Source organism: Myotis daubentonii, chromosome 6, assembly GCF_963259705.1.
Source record: "Myotis daubentonii chromosome 6, mMyoDau2.1, whole genome shotgun sequence".
In the NCBI taxonomy this organism is placed as follows: Eukaryota; Metazoa; Chordata; class Mammalia; order Chiroptera; family Vespertilionidae; genus Myotis; species Myotis daubentonii.
In genome coordinates this window covers 27,214,793-27,236,270 of record NC_081845.1, presented here as the reverse complement: position 1 = coordinate 27,236,270, position 21,478 = coordinate 27,214,793, and the positions used below count along the sequence as shown (strand labels likewise).

Here is a 21,478-nt window from a genome sequence, read left to right as displayed (position 1 = left end):
CAACTGTCTCCATCCAGTATGCCCTGGCCCACACTCCAGGAAGATTTCACATGTGTTCAAAATATTGGTCTTATCAGGCCCTCAGGCTGGCAATCATGCCTCAAGCAACAAATAGCCCCTCACAGTGGGCTGTAATTTTTTATGGATGAAATGTAATCTTAAAAAGTTGGAAAGTACTATTGTAACCCATACCATGTATCAGATTAGTTTGTTTAAAATATTACTTTCACAATTTTTTTTTTTTTGCATAAGAACACATGTATTCCAGTTTAAAAGATCTAATGGTATAGTAGTGATTTTCAAACTTCCTTAGTGGTAGAAGCTGTTTTTTAATATGCTCAGGATAACCAACTTCATCAACCTGAGGCAGAAATAGAAAACCATTTCAAAAACATTTTCAAGTAATTTCTCAAACTACCACATCCTTATTTGAAGAAAATCCAGTATCTCTCCCAAACTATATATTTTTTTGCTGTGAATGCTGTATCTTACTCAGCCCAAATTGGCTTTGCCATTTTCCCCACATCTTTAGTGCAGAGAGAAATGAATCATTACACTGATATCACTGATGCTTTTTGCTACTACTACAGTGAGCTGATACCAAAGACTGGCTTTGCACAATATAATAAACCTATGATGGCCACAGTGATTACAAGTCCTGGATGGTCCATAGTAGTGAGTTCTACCAGGACATCAAAGGTATCCGGAATCTAGGTTCACAGTCACATGTTCAGCCATTGTTACCCAAAATACCATACCATGCCAATTGGCTGGTTACTAAGATTCCAGCCTTCTTTGACTTTATGTAGCTACCCCAAAACTAGCAACCAATCTCCCCTTCTCTTTGGGTAGGAGCTCTTTTTGGAGAACCTTAGTATTCTTTTCTGCCTCCAGGCCTTAAGAGGTACCATTGTGGCCCACCCAGAAACGTTTCTGGATTTTGTATGTGTGTGTTCAGGTCCATGCTACAGTACCCATAGGTAAAGATCATGTCTGCACAAATATCGACATTTACTCTGAACCTCTTTGAAACAGCTTAGGAAAAATTCAACACCCTGCATGGGATTTTTTGGCAGTGGGTTGGATCCCATCTCCTGGTAGAGAAACCTTAAAGGAGAGTAATTCAATGTGGTGTATAAGTGTGGCTTTGTTTTTCTAGCCCTAGTAGGTTCCAAATTACAGAAGTCTAAATCAAACTTAAATTGCTGGCTGAAGGCAGAAAGTACTTCCCTTCATCCCTTCCTTGTCAGCTTTGTGATGGATTGGTTCTAGCCCAAGGCTATCATTCTTGGTGAAAACCCTAAGAGCCATACCTCCAATGACTCTACCTTATGATAGCATCTGGTCTCCAACATGTAGCAGGCATCAACTTGACTAACTGTTTGCAATTCTTTATCATAGTCATCAGTTTTGCAACATTCAATATCTGAGTACTTAATGTATTCCTCTTATTTCATTTGGCCAATGACATTTTGGGTTCTGTTTAACAAGACCCAATTCCTGGTGCTAAGTTCATTAGGACATGGTTCAGCTGTATGTAACAGATATTATACACACACAAAAATGGTAGTTTATATCTCTTGCATATTAAATAAGTTTAAAAGGAGAGTATCCACTGCAGTAACGACAGCTTTATGATTCAATGAAGTACCCAGTCTCTTGCTCCTAGCTGTCATTTTGCCATTTTTGGTGCATGGCTTACATTCTCAAGCCCATCATGCACTGACTGAAGATGGCTGCTAGAGCTACAGGCACAATATTCCACTCTGAGCAGCAAGAGAAAGAAAGGGAGAAACAGGCACACTCTTTATAAGAAAACATTTCAGAAATATTATATAAAACACTCCTACTTAATTTTCATTGTGTATAACCTAGTCATATGGTCATACATAATGCAAAGGAGGTTAAGAAAAGTCATCTTTTTAGCTGGGTGGCTTGTGCCTACCTAAAATGTCAGGATTTTTATCAAGGATAAAGAAAAAAATCAATGTTATGAGATGTGTCTCATATGTTGTTTCTCACAGATGTCTTAGGAATTTATAACAGATTAATGTAATCTTATTTGCCTAAATTTGCCACCAACTACGTTTAGTTATCAAAGCATTAACAAGTAATTTGTTTGTCTTATGTTTTCAGTTATACACACTGAAGAAAAATGTGCAAATTCAAATCCTTTTTTTTTGAAATTCAACTGACATATATATATATATATATATATATATATATATATATATGTATGTATATATTTATATATATTTACAGATACATATATATAATTGACAATAAGAAACCATCTGAGAAAAAGAGCCCTTACTATGAGAAGAAGTCTAATACCACAGGGAATTTGTTTGTCATAATTTTTTGTACAGAGTAATGTTTTCTTATTTAGACACTAGAGCCCGGTGCACAAAAATTTGTGCACTCGGGGGGGAGGGGGGTCCCTAAGCCCGGCCTGTGCCCTCTCGCAGTCTGGGACCCCTTGGGAGATAACGGCCTGCTGGCTTAGGCCTGCTCCCGGGTGGCAGAGGGCAGGCCCAATCCCTAGGTGCAGCCCCTGGTCCGGCTCAGAGCAGGGTCAATTGGGGAGTTGGGGCACCGCCCCGTCATGCACAGAGCAGGGCAGATTGGGAGGTTGCGATGCCACCCTCAGTCATGCTCAGGGTAGGGCCGATTGGGGGGGTGGGGCACTGTCCCCTGTCACACTCAAGGCAGGGTCGATGGGGAGGTTGTGTCGCCACCCCCTGTCACGCACAGAGCAGGGCCAATCAGGGGGTTGGGGCATCGCCCTCTATCACCCACAGAGCAGGGCTGATCAGGGGGTTGGGGCTCCGCCACTCTCACACTCAGGGCAGGGCTGATGGGGAGGTTATGGCTCTACCCCCTCACACACAGAGCAGGGCCCGTGGGCGGGGTGGGGGGGGGGGATTGGGGCGCCGCACCCTGTCACACACAAAGCAGGGCTGATCAGGGGGTTGGGGCACCATACCCTGTCACACACAGAGCCGCAGGGCAATCAGGGGGTTGGGGAGCTCCCCCCTGTCACAAACAGAGCAGAGTGGATAGGGAGGTTGCGGCCCCGCCCCCTGTCACACACAGAGCCGCAGGGCGATCAGGGGGTTTGGGCACTGCCCCCTGTCACACTGATCCCGGTGCCAGGAGGCCTCGCAGCTCCGCTCATCCCGGTGCTGGAAGGCATATTACCCTTTTACTATATAGGGTAGAGGCCTGGTGCACGGGTGGGGGCCGGCTGGTTTGCCCTGAAGGGTGTCCTGGATCAGGGTGAGGGTCCCCACTGGGGTGCTTGGCCAGCCTGGGTGAGGGTATGATGGCTGTTTGCAGCTTGTCACACACCCTTCGGGGTGGGGGGTCCCCACTGGGGTGCCTGGCCAGTCTGGGTGAGGGGCTGAGGGCTGGGGGTGACTGAAGCTCCCAACTGCTCCTTTTTTTCGTGTTTTTTTTTTTTTTTTTTTTTTTTTTTTTAAATTCTGGGCCAGCTTTAGCTTTGAGGCTTGGCTCCAGCTTTAGGCCTCCGCTGCTGAAAGTAGGTTTCTGACCTTTGCTTACAATGTTGCGATCCTGCTGGCTGAAGCCTGGCAGACTAAAGCAGTTTTCTGGGGTTTAGTTTAGCTTCTATATTTGTAACATAGTTGCTTAGAGTTGCAGCTCAGAGGCCTGCAGTGGCAGGCGGGGAACGTTGGAGTCCTCCATCACTTAAGCAAGCAAGCCTCATATTAGTTTCAAGCTGCCTGGCTACCGGCCGCCTTCTTGGCTGGCAGTTAATTTGCATATTTCCCTGATTAGCCAATGGGAAGGGTAGCGGTCGTACGTCAATTACCATGTTTCTCTTTTATTAGATAGGATATTTACCATATGTTGCACTAATAACAAAAGTAGATTATTCAAAAAAACTGTATTACTGAAATGAATCTTTGGCCAAAATTTAAATGGAATCAGTTTGGAAGTTTGTAAAAAAAAAAAAAAAAAAAGTTTCTTTCCCCATACCTATGAACTTTGAATTCAGTTTGCACTAGACATAACAACATATTCCAAGAAAGACAGTTTGTTTTGCTGTTTATAACCTGAAAAGTACTGGATATCTCCCAGGAAATTCCAGTCTTAGGAGGATTCCAACAAACATGCAGAGCCGAGTCGTTTAGATTGAAGCACAGATTAGAATCAGAGTATGACCGTATTCCAAGTCCCATGTGTCTGATTTCTGAGACTCAGCCTCATGCAGGCTCCTTCAGCGAGCCAGTGTGTCCTGTCCATACATAACCTGTCCATACATAACCTGCATTACTGGCATTCTGAAAATTAAAATCTACCACTTTCTCATAGTTCATTATTTACTCTGAACTAGATGGTAGTTGCATACAGTTTTTACTTTTTAATTTTATGCTGACCCATCCTGTACAAAGATGGTGTAAAAAATGCTTGAGCTGAAACCGGTTTGGCTCAGTGGATAGAGCGTCGGCCTGCGGACTGAAAGGTCCCAGGTTCGATTCCGGTCAAGGGCATGTACCTGGGTTGCGGGCATATCCCCAGTAGGAGATGTGCAGGAGGCAGCTGATCGATGTTTCTCTCTCATCAATGTTTCTAACTCTCTATCTCTCTCCCTTCCTCTCTGTAAAAAATCAATAAAATATATTTTTTAAAAAATGCTTGAAATCTTTACTGACACAATGTTATAAAATTACATATATTCACTTACTTCCATAAAATAAGTTGTTCTCATATATGTTTAAAATAGACTTTTGGTAATCAATCAAGTGTTAGCAATATTTTTGTTATAACATACAATAAATGCATTTATTTCAGAAAGGTATTTATAGCTCCAAAGAGCAGGTAATATACATTGAGTCATAAATTAGTGGATTATTTCTGTAATATAAAGTTCCATGTTCATATAAAGCAGCCCTTCCTCTTTTTTACTCTATGCTCATAGTCCTCTTAGTTTCTTTCTCTAGTAAAATATCCTGCACATGGAAGGTATTCAACAAATGAGGTTAAGTAATAGGTAGGTCAGTGGTAATATTAGAATCACCTTTTTACAAAGAGATGCATTAAGGAGCAATGTAGGTCAGTCCTGCAGAGCCTGAGTAACTGGTTCTGATACTGGCAAACGGTTCATTTTCACTAGTTCTAAAGATCACTTATTACCAACACATGCAATTTTAGCTTACTGGGGTCAATATCAGACATAAAGATGACAAAGTGATCCAGTCAGTATTGCTGCACTTTAATCCCTGAGTAGAGACAACATTACAAAACCTCTATGTACCCAGTCATTAGAAAAACCGTTAACAAGCAAAAGTTAGCCAGTTTTGCTTTACTGCTATCCGTTGATTTGGGGCAGGGGCAGGGGCTTATGTATTGATTTCATTTGATAATTCATATACATGATCCTAGAGAATCTGGGATAGCATTGAGAAAAATGAGCAGGACCATTGATAACTATTTCATTAATTCTCAAGTACATAATATTTTTAGACTTTTCAATATTCTTTCTTAACCCAGAAAGATATGTTTTCCTGGTCTTCAGTATCTGATAGGTATATTTCCAATTTCACCATTCCACTAACAGAAAGACAATGGATAGAGGAAAAAATGGACGAAAAAAAAACATAGATATATATGTTTACTAAATAATCACACATATATACATATTATTTTTTATTATTTAATACTAGAGGCCCGGTGCACAAAATTCATGCCCCAGGGGAGTGGGTGCAGTGTTCCTCAGCCCAGTCTGCACCCTCTCCAATCTGGGACCCCTTGAAGGACGTCTGACTGCCCGTTTAGGCCCAATTCTGGTGGGATCGGACCTAAACGGGCAGTCGGACATCCCTTTCACAATCCAGGACTGCTGGCTCCCAACTGCTTGCCTGCCTGCCTGCCTGATTGCCCCTAACTGCTTCTGCCTCCCAGACTGATCACTCCCTAACCACTCACCTGTCAGCCTGATCAATGCCTAACTGCTCCCCTGCTGTCCTGATTTCCCCTAACTGCCCTCACCTGCCAGCCTGTTCACCCCCAACTGCCCTTCCCTGCAGGTCTTGTCCCTCCCAACTGTCCTCCACTGCAGGCCTGGTCACCCCCAACTGCCCTCCTCTGCTGACCTGGTCACCCCTAACTGCCCTCCCCTGCTGGCCATCTTGTGGCGGCCATCTTGTGTCCACATGGGAGCAGCCATCTTTGACCACATGGGGGCGGCCATCTTGTGTGTTGGAGTGATGGTCAATTTGCATATTACCTCTTTATTATATAGGATAAAATATATAGGATAAAACAATTAGCCTGACTATAGAAATTAGGGGAACTGGATTTTTATCCTAGCTCTGTCCTTTCTCCCTGGCTGTCCTGTATATGTATATATATGTATATGTATATGTATATGTATATGTATATGTATATGTATATGTATATTTTTTTTGATTCCAGAAAGGAAGGGAGAGGGAGAGACAGATTGAAACATCAATAATGAGAGAGAATCATTGATTGGCTGCCTCCTGCATGCCCCCAGACTGGAATTAAACCTGGACCCTTCAGTCCAAAGGCTGAGGCTCTATCCACTGAGCCAAAGCAGCTAGGGCTCTCTGGGTGTTCTTGAATAAGACAGCTCCTTTACTGATCAATAACATTCTTATCTGTAAAATGGGAATGATGGTGCTCACATTTCCTCTTTCATGGCAATGTTGTAATAATCACACCAAATGATTTTATCAAATACTTTTTTTTCTGTATTGATTAAGGTATTACATATGTTGTCTTATCCCCCCATTGCTCCCCCTCCCCCCAGCTCATGCCCTCACCCCCCTAGTGTCCACATCCATTGGTTATGCTTATGTGCATGCATACAAGTCCTTTGGTTGATCTCTCCCCCTTCCCCCACCATCCCCTTCCTTCCCTCTGAGGTTTGACAGTCTGATCAATGCTTCTCTGTCTCTGGATCTGTTTTTGTTCATCAGTTTATGTTGTTCATTATATTCCACAAATGAATGAGATCATGTGATATTTATCTTTCTCTGACTGGCTTATTTCACTTAGCATAATGCTCTCCAGTTCCATCCATGCTGTTGCAAATGGTAGGAATTCCTTCCTTTTTACCGCAGCATAGTATTCCATTGTGTGGATGTACCACAGTTTTCTAATCCACTCATCTGCTGATGGGCACTTAGGCTGTTTCCAAATCTTAGCTATTGTAAATTGTGCTGCTATGAACATAGGGGTGCATATATCCTTTCTGATTGGTGTTTCTAGTTTCTTGGGATATATTCCTAGAAGTGGGATCACTGCGTCAAATGGAAGTTCCATTTTAAGTTTTTTGAGGAAACTCCATACCGTTCTCCACAGTGGCTGCCCCAGTCTGCATTCCCACCAGGGTTACTTTTTCTCCACATCCTCGGCAGCACTTGCCATTTGTTGATTTGTTGATGATAGCCATTCTGGCAGATGTGAGATGGTATCTCATTGTCTTTTTTATTTGCATCTCTCAAATGATTAGTGATTTTGAGCATATGTTTTCATATGTCTCTTGGCTTTCTCTATGTCCTCTTTCAAAGAGTATCTATTGTTCTCAAAACTGCCTGGTTCTGGCACAAGAATAGAAATATAGACCAATGAAATAGTATAGAGAACCCAGAAATTGACCCAAACCAAGAACATACAATGGAGTCAAGATAGTCTCTTCAATAAGTAGTGTTGGGAAAATTGGACAGATACATGCAAAAAAATGAAACTAGACCACCAACTTACACCATATACAAAAATATACTCAAAATGGATAAAGGACTTAAACATAAGATGGGAAACCATAAAAATCTTAGAGGAATCCACAGGCAGCAAAATCTCAGACATATGCCAAAGCAGTATCTTCACTGATACAGCTCCTAGGGCAATGGAAACTAAAGAGCAAATAAACAAATGGGACTACATCAAAATAAAAAGCTTCTGCACAGCAAAAGAAACCATCAACAAAACAATAAGAAAGCCCACTGCATGGGAGAACATATTTGCCAATGTTATCTTCAATAAGGGTTTAATCTCCAACATTTATAGGGAACTCATACAACTTAACAAAAGGAAGATAAACAATCCAATCAAATACTTGTAAAGTATAAAGAATTCTTTAGTAAAATGTTAACTTCATTAAAAACCAATTTGAAATGTGATATACAATGCTTATCAGGGAGATCATCAATTAGGACCTCATTATTGGCATTTCAAAATGATTATTTGCTTTAAAAACAAATTTTCCATAGGGGTACTATTTAAGGGAAGTTTATAAAAGAGAAAAAAAGGAAAGACTGAAAACTCTGGATATCTCTGGGGATAAATTATTACTCAATTTCTTGTTTTCTGGAATAAGATGTTTACTAGAAGCCTTCTTTGAATTATTCTGATTATATTAGGAAGTAGCTCTCAATTTTTTACCAACATGAATTTTCTACCACTGAGTTCCACTAAAAACTTAGCATCTGAGTGTCCTCTCAGTGTGATTCCTGACTCCCAAGCACTGGGCTATCCTAGGGGTCACTATTTGTACTGCAGTCTGTGTGAACAGTGACTCATGGAGTTGTGCCCCATCCAGATGCCCAACCACACAAGACAGTCCTGACTTGTGTTCACTAAAGAGCCACACTGAAAGCCTGTTTCCAATATGTTGGGACCGAGTAAATGATTCAGGGACAAACTATGAAAGCTCTCCAAATATATGTGAAATGACAAATCCTGAATCTAAGAGAGCAAAGTGTTTCCTACCTGAAGGCTTCCTAACACACATCTATATAGAAGGCCTAATTTCACTTTGGTAGAACTCATCAGGAACATAGTTATGACATAAAGCAAAGGCTATGATTGTTTCTATCTCCTATCTACTTCAGAAACCTGATAACTGGTATTTTCTAAATCAAATCCTCAATTTTAGATCCTCTACATTCCCATCATTCTAAAATCTCTGTAAAGTTAAGAATTTGCTTTCATCATCCATCTATTTTGAATATTTAAGACAGCTGGTAGCTCTGGGATATATGGAAATGGGTATGAGTTATGTGTTTTAAATGTGGCTTGTGTATATGTTTTCAGATCACAGAGTTACCCCATGCAGTTTTCTTTTTATTTGAGCTATTTATCTCCTTTGGAATAATTTGTTGCTGACTGGAATGAAAAGTCAATAAAATTCTCCCTTCAAATGGTATGGTTTTATGGGCTAATTATTTTGCAAACTAAAATGAAATCCAAATCAAATTTCAAAATTTCCAATAGCTTATAAATTTCTAATAGCTTATAATCCTTTTGTGTGTGTGAATCCATCAGATGTCACTTTTTTATTCCCCTTCACCTAACCATTGTTTAAAATCAATAACTGTCTTCTCCCCTCCATTTGTACTCCCCTCCCCTGATGTCAGCTGTCCACACACGGCTGGCCTGGGGAGTAAGTTAAGAAAGTGAACAGTGAGCTTTGTTGACATCACTTACACAAGGATACTTATGAGTGTAGCACTGTTTTCTAACCCAGCCTGCACACATGTACTCACACAGATGTTCATGCATACACAATCCTAAGCAGGTCATCAAAGATTACAATCATTCTTCTGGAAATAATCCTTAGAAATAAGTAAGTAAAGATATAGTTCATCAAGCCTATTTTTTCTTGTTTTCCCTCCCTCCCTCCCTCCCTCCCTCCCTCCCTTCCTCCCTCCCTCCCTCCCTCCCTCCCTCCCTCCCTCCCTCCCTTCCTCCCTCCCTCCCTCCCTCCCTCCCTTCCTTCCTTCCTTCCTTCCTTCCTTCCTTCCTTCCTTCCTTCCTTCCTTCCTTCCCTCCTTTTTCCTTTCTCCCTCCCTTCTTCCCTCCTTCTCTCCTTTTGCCCTTTCTTTCTTCCTTTCATTCTTTCTTTCTATTTTTTTTTCCTGGAGAGGTTTCTGAAGTTCAACAGTGATTTCTTTAATTAAGAGAAAAAAACAGGAGGGAACAAGAAGGAATAGTAAACCGTTCTCTCCACTGCCTAAGGGATTAGTTACAAAATAAACATTTCACAGACAAGGCCACCTCTCTAATGAGACAGCCCTGGCTAGTGAGACTACAGCTAAAGAGACTACCCCATTAGGGTATTCGCTTGGAAAAATTAAGTGACCCACTTGTGTTGACTAAAGAGCCTTGCAGAGGTTTTTTGCAACCACCTACAGCATTTTCTGACAATCTGCCTTGTGCTAAGCACTGTCTTTCCTGAAGGCTCTCTCTATTACATTTTTCTAATGGTTCAGCCTTCTCCCTTGTGATTCAAAGTCTAAGCTCTTTCTGTTAAGCACCTATGTAAAATAAAATCCATTGCCCAAAGAAAAGGACAGGTGAGAAGGATGTCCGGTTTGATTTCTGGTGGGACAGACAGAAGCAGGAAATTAGTATTACACTTTTTTCCTTCTCTAAACCAATATTTTTTGATAAAAGAAGATTATTCACATTTGCAAAATTTGCCTTGCACTTGTTAGAGAAAAGAAACTCTATAAAATCTGAAAATAAGTAATGACAAAAATGCCTTAGACTATAAAAAGAACATTCTAGTAATAACCAGAGACATTAGTCTCAGTCCAAGAGATGCAGGGAGAAGTCACACTAGGATACTTTTTGTAATCCAGAAGCAGGTCACATCTCAAAAATATGTGACCTATCAAAATCAGGTCACTATATCTAATATAATAAATACACAAACTATTAATGAACATGAAATGCTATTTCTATTAAATCATGAGGAGTTAGATGTAAGGGACTAACAGCCAAAATCATTGGGAAAACAACTGAATTTTAGCTCAGTCAGTGTTTCCAAGTAAGAAAAACTCACTAAGGGTCATATTTCATAACATTAAAAATGAAATGGGACAAAAATCCAAACCACCCATTTATTTGCCTTTCAAGCTACAATTAGAGGCTATTACTTTATGAAGGTGTTTGTTCACTTGTCAGCCAGCACAGCAGTAAATACGAAAACATGTAATTCACTTCCAGTTCTTTTCTGTTCTCCAGATCTATTCCTTTGAACCACTCGCAAAAGGCATTTTTCTTTCTACTACTGGTATATTAAATCATTGATTTCTTCTCTTTGTTTTGACCATTGTTTTCAGAATCAAATGAAAATACACTCAAAATTTCCTTCCCCAAATGTGAAAACACGCGCACTTTTAAGTCTCACTTTAAAAAATAAATTGTGAGCTAAACATACAGGGCATGAATTAGGAACTAGGAGACAGAGAATGACTTAGTTTATTCTGAGATTAGTTGTGTCTTCACTGTTATCCATTTACATCTGCTTGTGATTGCTTCCTTGTGTTTCTCAGTTCTACTATCTCCCTTCTCTGCTCCAAACAACTAAACCCAATGCAGATTTCACAACCCTGCTTAGTGCCACCCTTTCGTTTCTTTAGAAATCTTTGAAAATGACAGCTTCAAGTTGTCTCCCTTTTCTGTATCCTTTTGGCAGCTAGATTTTGTACTGCCCTACTTAGGACTTGATTATTTTGAATTATGCATATTAGCCTTGTCATTCATCCATTCATTCCACAAGCATTTATTGAGTGCCTACTATGGACCAGGGTATACAGGAGTAAACATAACAGATAGAAGAAGCCCTGCTCTAATTGGAGCTTATATTTTATTGGGAATCACAGATAATAAACAATATAAATAGGTTAAAATATAATGTGTCAGGTTGTTATAGTACTAAGGGGAAAAGCTAACGCAGAATAAGGAGATTAAAAATCTCACAGTGAAGATGTATGTCAGGCAAGAAAGTGTATATGTGTGAATAGAGTTCTGACCTCATTTTGCTGAAGACAGCTGAAAACTTTCTCACAAATTGACATAAGAAAAAGCTCTTGCAAACTGCCACTGCATAATTCTTACCACAGCGATGGACATAGTACAGGTAATAATATTCAAAAATGAATTCACTTAGTTCTCTGCAATTATTTTGCTATTTTTCTCCCTGACTTCTTCTCTGATAAGGAAAAAAACCTAAAAGATCTTAGCACAGTGCTAAAAAAAAAAAAATACAGTGGTAGTATTTTGGATTCTGAAGTCTTGAATTTTGAATTCACCTCTACTGCTCATTTACTCTGTGACCTTGGCCAAATCAATTTTTTTTCAGCATCTCCTTTGTCACTTGTAAAACAGCATAATTACACCTGCTTCACAGAATAAGGACCAATGCGGTCCTTATTTGTAAGCTGTTGTACAACTAGTGGTTATTACTATTATCCAATGAGAAGTTTTTTAAAAAAATTCCAGTTTGGAGGGAGGTGCATATAAAAGAAATCTCAGGGTGCAAAGAACTGAGTTAGGACACTAGAGCTTCTAGAACATGCTCGTAACATTTTTACAAGGCAATATTTTGAAACTTGCCTAAGGACTTCAACCACACACACACACACACACACACACACACACAAAGCCAAAGTTGCCACAGGCTAGAAGGAATAATCTCCCAGAAACTATATAGTATCTGTTCCTTGTAGTTTACCTTTAAATGAGAAAAGCAATCACCCACTCAGAGAAATACCAAGAAATACCAAGCCAATCAGGCCTAAAGTCATTCCAGGAACTTGTAGCAAGCCGCATACTTTTGTTTCAATAACTAACTGAATACATGATTCACTCAGGCCTGCTCCTAGATATTTTTATGGCTTATAGTTAACTGTGCTGGGTAAAGGTCTTGCTACTTCCCTGACCATGACCCCTGACAACACTATGAAACTGCTCCACACTCCGGTTCTCAGGTCTGCAGTAACTATGCTTTGTATTCTACTCCAGCATTTGAGAAACAGCACGTCTTCAGGAGCTTTGGAAAAAGATCCAGGTTTCTGTTGCCGGTAACGAGCTGTCTGCCTATTGTAGTGGTACTTTGCTTTATGTTTAACTGAGGCATATAAACATGAAAAGATGAGGGACAGGACATCAAAAAGGTTTACTAGAGTGACTCAACCATTTCTGCAAAGAACCAACATTAAGTTATTTGGACTCCATTCAGATGCATACAGAGAAATAAAAATAGGAAACTAAGCATGTGGATTAAAGAGTCTTTGGAGGGGACAAGAAAAGTCTTGTGTTTGCAACAAGGTCCAAAGGAAGGCTTTCTGCTTCATTTCTCCAGGCATCGGGAAAGCAGGCTCTCACTGGAGCAGGTTCATGTAGCCAGGGGTGGTGTCAGTGGTGACACTGGTATCACAAATCCTTTTGGCATGCTTAGGGATAACACCTCTGAATCAAACCTTTTCCCAAGGCAAACCCTTTTCAAGCCAACAGGGTGCTTCGGTGGACCATTAGAATAGTGAGTGTTCAGCAAACTGCCAAGTTGCCCCAGGGGGATAAGGATTCCAGATGTTGGAATTCAAAGGTTAAAGTAGGTTTTGTTTGGATTACTAACAGACACCTTTCTCCTTAAATCACAAAGATGCATGGGCTTGCAGGAAGTGACATACAACCTCAGAGGTGTTTACTGTCCTCGACCTGTAATAGCATCTCGCTCCACATGCAATTGTAACTGCAGAGACGTTCTCGGACATGTGTTCCCAGCCCTAAGTAATCTCCATAAACGTGGCCATAAATCTAGCTACAGCTAAACGTGAGCGAATCTGTTTTGTTATTAAATATCTTAATCCTCCACGTGGAACATCACTCATTCCACAAGAAAGAGGAGAAGAAAGGCGCTAAACAATAAAATCAGCAATGTGTCTCCCCAAATCATGAAATAGTCAGGAATGAGCTCCTCTAAAAGAACAGCCAGAATATGAGACAAAGTCTCCCACACGCCCATAAAACCACAGTCTCATGAGGCTGCCTCTGTTGAGTAGTCAGGGTTTGCTGGTCAATAGGTTGTAAATGCAAAGGAATGTGTATCCTTGGGTGTGACTGTTATTAGCCTGCAGGTAAGTTAGGAAAAGAGATGATAAAAATTCATATGCACTGTTTTTAATACCGTCACCTAAAAGTACTTTGCTTGGTTTTTATTCTCTGTAAAATTGTATAGATAGCTGCCAGGTTCATAACTAATTCTTCTTATCCTGTGATAGGATACAAAAACCATTATAATCACAGCACATTACAGTGCTCAACCACCTTGGTTTATCTGACAGCTGCTTATGTCAGGAAAACATAGAAATAAAATTATTGACCAAAACTGGATTTTATCTTTAGACCTAGCCTCGGAATATGTGGGTATAGTCTGAATCAAAATGAGACATAAAGGGAATTCAGGATAGATGGAAAAGACTGAACACATGTTTCTTACTATATGTTCTTCCCAATGTACAAAGATTTAAAAAGAAGAAAAAGCATACACTCAAGAGGCTAACATAAAAGGGAAGGATTTTTTTTTTTTAATAAGGAAGCCAGAAAGGAAGGATAAGTAATAAATGACATAGCAGAAACCCAGACTATTTTAAAGGAAACCTAGAAGTGAACCAAATCAACTAGCATTCTGGAGAGGTTAGGATATGGATACATCAAGGACAGGTGAAAATAAAGCATAGAACCAAAAGTCTATAGAACTAAGCTAAAAGTTTGTTCAGAAAACAAATAGGAAACTTTACCCTGGCTGCTCAGAAATAGCCCCTTCCCCATCCTTTAGAGAAGACTAGAATTTTACTTTCTAGTGATTCTGAATAACAGAAGCCCCAAATGCAAAAAAAAAAAAAAAAAAAAACAACAACAACAACAAAAAAAGTAGGCCCAGATGTGTTCTGGGATTCATTATTTAAAAGAGGAAGATTAAGCAAATGTCTATATTCTGAAAACTATGCCAGCTTCTTTGCTTGGCAAAGTTCTAGAAAGAATGGCAGTCAAGCTGAAGCAGTTACTCTGGGGAGAGCTCTACAAATGCTGCCGTTTGGGGACTTGCAATGAAAAATTTCAATCCTGTCAGCCTACTGGGAAACCTAGCATTTAACAAGTTCCACCCATGAATACAGAGCTTCCAGTCAACTTCTTAGTGCTTCATCAATAAATATAAATAGGCCACTAAATATTGAAAGATATTTGATGAAAGACATGGAGAAAAAGAAATAGAATAAAGGAAATTGAAAGTCATGAAGGCAATGAAGAAAGAATTCTACATCTATTATCAGTATATTTATATTAAGAAAACTTACACTAAAGCAATATAAAGATAATGCTTTAAAATATCAAAACAAAAAGACAAATTTAAAATAAAAAATCCTGGAACACCAATCAGAAAGAATATATGCATCCCTATGTTCACAGCTAGTGCCGTTTACAATAGCTAAGATCTGGAAACAGCTCAAGTAACCATCAATAGATGAGTGGATAAGAAAGATGTGGTACATTTACAAAATGGAATACTATGCACCTGTAAAAAAGAAGGATCTCTTAACCTTTGAGACAGCATGGAGAGAACTGGAAAGTATTACGCTAAGGGAAATAAGCCAGTCAGAGAAAGACAAGTATCACACATGATCTCATTCATATGTAAAATCTAATCAACAAAATATATTGATGAACACAATAGATCCAGAGACATGGAAGCATGGAATAGACTGACAAATCTTAGACGGAACGGGAGGTGGGGGGTTGGGGGGGTGGGAGGGTGATAAGAGATTAACCAAAGAATTTATATGCATATATGTATAACCAATGGACACAAACAATAGTGTGGTGAAGGCCTGGGGAGGGGGAGGGGAGTGGAAGTGGTCAAGGGCGGGGAAGAGGGACATCTGTAATGCTTTCAATAATAAAGATAAATTTTGAAAATAATAACGATACAAAAAATAAAAAATTGGTAGAAGAGCTAGGAGATAATTTAAGAAATCTCTATAAAATAGAAAGAAAAACACCCTAGCCAGTTTTGCTCAGTAGATAGAGCATCAGCCTATGGGCCAAAGGATCCTGGGTTCGAATCTGGTCAAGGGCACTTACCGTGGTTGCAGACTCCTCCCCGCCCCAGGCCCTGGTCAGGGCTCCTGCAGGAGGCAACCAATCAATGTGTTTCTCTCACATCAATGTTTCTCTCTGTTTTTCCCTCTCTCTTCTACTCTCCCTAAAAATCAGTGGAAAAATACCCTTGGTAAGGATTAACAACAACAACAACAAAATTAAAATAGAAAGAAAAGAAGAAAGAAAAAGAAAAGAGATAGACAATAGGAGATAAAAGAAAATGATGATAGAGTACCAGTCAAAGAGATCCAACATCTAAATAATAGGAATTCTTAAAAGAGAAAATAGAGAAAATGGAAAGGTAAAATAACCCAATGAATTATTCAGTAGATTTTCAGAATTAAAGTACAGGGGATTCTAGATTAAAAGGTCCCATCAAAGGCCATCACACTGAATGAAATTGCCTACACCAAGGCACATTATTGTGAAATTTAGTATCACCGGAAATATAGTGAAAATTCTAAAAACTTCCATATTTTTAAAAATTACTTAATTCTAAACAAATGAAAATACAGACTACAGACAGCAGACAGACAACCAGAAAATAGAGTGCCATCCGTTTTCTCAACTGCACCATTGGAAGATAAAACGCCTTAAAAGTTCTAAATGAAAGTCATTTCTAATCCGTAATTCTATACCCAGAAAACTATCAAATAATTCTAAGATTAGGATGAAGGTATTTTAAGACATGCAAAGTCTCCAAAAATTTAACTCTCATGTGTCCTTTATTAGTGACCTACTAATAAAGATGATCCAACAAAATGTGTATGTGAGCCCAGGTAAAGGAGCATTTGGGATTCAGCAAACAGGGCACCAACCAAAAAAGAGAGATGAGTATGAAGGGACATCCCAGGACAAAACAGGTGAGGTATAGACCTAAGGGAAAACTGCTCCAGATTGAAGCAGCAGGATGGAGGATTCCAGAAAGGGTATCTCCCAGAAAAAAAAAAAGGGAAAAATGAGAACTTATCTTATGGGTTTGAATGACACTCTTAGCAAAAGAATTTGGAAGGAAATTAGTGGTAGTTACACATACATTCTTACTTATTAGTTTCTAAGTAAGCCAAAGCTGTATGAAAAAGAAATATAGTCATACACTGCACGGTTTGCCTGTTATTCATAGTTAACATGGGCAAGACAATGTAATTACTGAATATTGGTTTAACTAAAATATTGATTTTATTGGGATGATGGGCAGAACATTGGACTTAGGATGGCACTAAGGGTAAGGAGTTGTATAAGAATTCAAAATAAGAAGTTAAGATCTAAAACTAAAAAATCAAGAAATAATACCATAAGCATATCATTTAGAAAGATGGAAGTAACTAGATGAAACCACTAAAAGTTGAAAGTGGCAGCTTCTGAGAAGTGGGAACTGAAGGTAGGGAAGCGTGAGTCAAGGAACTTGTATTTTAGTTTAGTCTTACAAGACCATTTGACTTTGAAAACCTTGTGGATGTATAACTAAAAAATTACTTTTCATTTTAATTGAAAAGAAAGAAGAGTTGAAGGAGTAAGTACTATAATACAGTTTGGTATATCCAGCTAGAATCTCTCTGGGGAGATTTATACAGGAGACTATTGTTAAGTTGTATTTTTATAGAAAAGTATATTACCAAGGAGAAATAATTAAGATAGGCATACCTGGCAGAATGCACAGCCTATACAAAGATATAGAGGCAGGAAAGGGCAAGCCACATTCAGGAAACTACAGGTAATGTAAACTGATCTTAGAAAAGGGGCACCAATCCCAGTGGCCTAAATGAGGGAGGTGGGATTAGGTCCAAATGAATGTTGGAATCCTGTAATCCTTTTGGACTTTTTTCTGTAGACAGTAGGGAGTTGTCAGCAGATTTAGGGTGTGGAAGAAACATAATAGATTTCCACTTTGGAAAAGTATCTCAGATACTTTTATGAAGAGTTAATGCAGAGGCCTGAGAGAGGAGACACAGCCTGTTATAAAAGGGACTGTTATAAAAGTCCAACCAGAAACAAGTGACTAAATCAAGGTAGTGTGGATGTAGGAGCAAGCGGATGTTGGGAGCTACCTACTGAAAAAATTGCACAAGAGAAAAATAGGAAATCTTCTAAATGTACTCTGTGAAACATACTTAGGTAACTTGACAAGAGAACTCAACAAGTAAATCAGGATTAAACTTAGGTCCCTCTGAATAGAAATCTCAGATTCTTTCAACTAGATTGATTACATGGCCACAAATGTACACTTAATATATAATAAAATGAGAATGATAATAGCCTCTAACTCATATGATTGTTGGGAGAAGAAAATGAGAAGGCACATACATTTGTCTTTTAATCTAAAAAGAGGTACCTAATGTTGGTAATATAACTTTGTCTGAGGCCCAACTATTCCCCAAACCTTTTTATTCATCATATCCACTCACTTTGGTGCTCTCATAGTAAGACTTGACAAATATTATTTATGTGTTTGTTTTTTACATGTTATAATTTTATGCGTGGTACATCTGCGATATGAACCTTATTTTCCTGAAAAATGGCTCCTTGTTTCAAAGGAATCGAAGTTCCCCTGAAAATGGGAAGGGGCTTTTACTCTTCCCTTGAGTCTATCCAAAAGTTATTATCTACTCAGATGAGTACTCACCTTTGAATTCTAGGTCCTCTTCCAATCTCTGAATTACTATGTAAGATGAAAACACACCTTTCTTTTCCAACCAATAAAAAGGACAGCCTAAAACACAAAGGCATGGGTTATTTTCTAGTCATCACGTGCGCATGTGGGTTGGGTTAATAATACTCAAGCGCACAATATCTGTCAGAAACAAAAGCACGAAGGTCTTATCTTTGATATGCTTAGAGGTGTCTGAGTAGGTTTTATTATTATTATTATTATTTCTGTTTCAGTGTGGCACATATTGTCTGGAAGAAGGAGCAGGAGGGGCTCTGCTGGCAGCTCTATCGATGCCTCATTGTGAGCCTTGGGAAAAGATATCACTTACTCTGCCACCTTTGTAGCTCTTAGAGAATCAGATAACCTACTTATGCTTTCTAGCCAGTTGAGCAATCTGGACCCTCCAAAGATGCTGTCAGTCCTTGGCACTGATTTCTCAGGCTAAACTGTTCCATGCCTGAGACTGCATACTAATTACTGAAGACCACCGCCTGGTGAAATAAGCCAAGCTCTCATGTAGGAGGGCTGCTATGCTGGGTTTTCTAGTAGTTCATCAATTCTCTCTATTCAAGATCATCTGCCTTAATTTTCCTCCATAATTGCACTAGATTTATTGCTCTAGTAAATTTCTGCTGGGGAAGGGGGGTGGAGAGGTACCTGAATACCCAAGGGATTACCAGCCAGCATGAAATCACCTGACTGCTTGGACCTTCTATCACAACAAGAACATTCCTGAGGATTCAGCTGCATTGTTGGTGCTAATCCTGGGCTAGAAACATCAGAGGAGACTAAAAGTGAGTGTTCGGCTTAGATAATTGAAAAGGAAAGGAGTGAAGACAGAATTCTCAGGAAGTGGGAAGACAACAGAGTCGTAGCTCTCTCAGACGCACTCTTAGGGGAAATGAAAAGCCACACTGTGCTTACACCCCTACGGGAAACAGTCAAAATGGGGACACTTCATCAAGATGAACAGTCAAATAAAAGTTCATTATTCACTGGCTTTTATTATTATTGTGACTGCATTATTATGCTTAATTATTCATTATCATTTTCTCCATTTTGCTACTGTTGATGATACTACTTTTTTTTTTTTTACCATGTAATAAAGACACTTTTCTTAATCAGTCACTGTTAATTTTCTGTACTTCTGTCTCCATGGCCCAGGGGACATAACTGTTTTTCATTTTTCAGTGGGCAGCACAGATGAAGAGAGAGGGAAGGTACTGGAAAAGGAGGGCTCTCCCCAGTGCTCTGCACATCATACATGACAACGCTATTCTCACAGGCATTGCTTTCACATCTGACCTTCTCAGCACACTTAAGGTGTGTCATGTGTTTCAAGGAAGAGAAAGTTAACCTGCAGGAGGACTTAACCCAGCAGGTCCATTAAGCTGTTACAAGTCATAAAATGCCTGTGCCCAACAGTGAGCCATAAAAGAGAAAAGATAAAGTTGTTAAGTATATGTCACAGAAAAAAATGTCTTCCCCCCTAGTTCTACCACACTTCACATGAAAGTTTATATTATAATAACTACCTGTGAAACCTATTTAAAATCTAAAAATTAGAGCAATCAGATGCTTCAAAGTGCTCATTTTACAGATAGAAATAATGAGGCTTAGAGGCTGAATGAACTACTCAAGGTCACACCAAAAATCAGGTGCAGACCTAGCAAGAAAAACCAATGCTCCTGGATCCTAGTCACATTCCTTGCCTGCAAACTACGGTCCTCCTCAATAGGATTTTCCAGAATTGACAATGATTAAAAAATAGCTTATGAAATGACTTAGAAACTCACAGTAAGGCTTATGCTTGGCAATAATAAAGTTTTACTTGAAATTGGCATTTTTACCCCTAAATAACTGTTCACCAAATAGAATTTTTGTACATTAGACCCTTCATTGTTATAACTTACTTTCAGCAAATTGCATGAACCCCTATATTAACCATGGTAAATCAGAGATCTATATTATTTTAATTCACATTCTACCATATATTGAAAGCCAACTATGTGTGAAACAGCTATGGGGAACAAAAGAAGCCTCTCTTTACCGTTCATAGTCATTGAGGTTGGCCTCCATCTCCACCAAACACCTGCTTAAAACTTGCAGGGAAACTTCACTTTCGTGTAAGGAAGCCTCACCCCCATCCATTGCAGTAATCTAACCCCCCTTTCTCAAGCCAATTTTCTCCCCAACTTTATCCATCATTCTATCTGAATCCCATCTTAGGCCTGCAGTAGAATAAAGGGTGCTGAGTGTCCAGGAGTACACAATTCCCACCTCAGGGCCCACTGTCTTCATTGGTTGAGCTGTATTTCCATGAGTGTATGCTGAAGGCAAGACTTCTGTTTCTTTGTCTCCTGATACTGAACGCTATCCCTGAAGGTAAACATGGTGAGGTAGGGGAAAAAAGAAAGGGAACAGCAGAGTGAATCCACAGTGAAGATAACACTTCTCTGTTCAGCTGGCACCGAATTCAGCATCCTACTATTGTAGACTAGGTAAATATGGTAGATTGTTTCAACCCCAATTCTTCACCCTTCCTGCATCCTTTTGCCATTTAACTGTGCAGTTCTTACCATCAAAGCAGGTAAGTGCCTTTGCCTGGCCATTCACTCCAGGCTCCTCAGTGTGACTTGCTTTGGTCCATAGAATATGGGCATAAGAAACAGTGAGCCAGTTTTAAGTGTAAGAAACCTCCTGTGTTTTAGCCAGCTCCCTGTACTAATGGCAATGCCATGAGAACAGCTTTCCCTGAGTAGCTACTGGCCATTCAGCCTGGGCCCTAGGATGAATGCATGTGCAGCCAACCAAAGGTCAACCCATGGCAAGGAGCCAAGACCAGCTTGATGCAGAGCTCCCTGAAGACTCAGCCAAGCCCTGGACAAG

General features: G+C 39.6%; 1 long non-coding RNA gene across 1 annotated transcript in view; it reads right to left on the bottom strand.

The window, feature by feature from the left end:
* The window catches only part of LOC132236449 (uncharacterized), a 32,104-nt gene extending 11,143 nt beyond the window's left edge, over positions 1-20,961 (bottom strand). Inside the window, exons 1-2 of the long non-coding RNA XR_009453312.1 lie at positions 20,870-20,961; positions 18,563-18,649 (exon numbers count right to left, since the gene is read on the bottom strand). This is a non-coding gene — a long non-coding RNA (uncharacterized LOC132236449). The remainder of the gene's footprint in view (positions 1-18,562; positions 18,650-20,869) is intronic.
* Between the last annotated feature and the right edge of the window lie 517 nt (positions 20,962-21,478).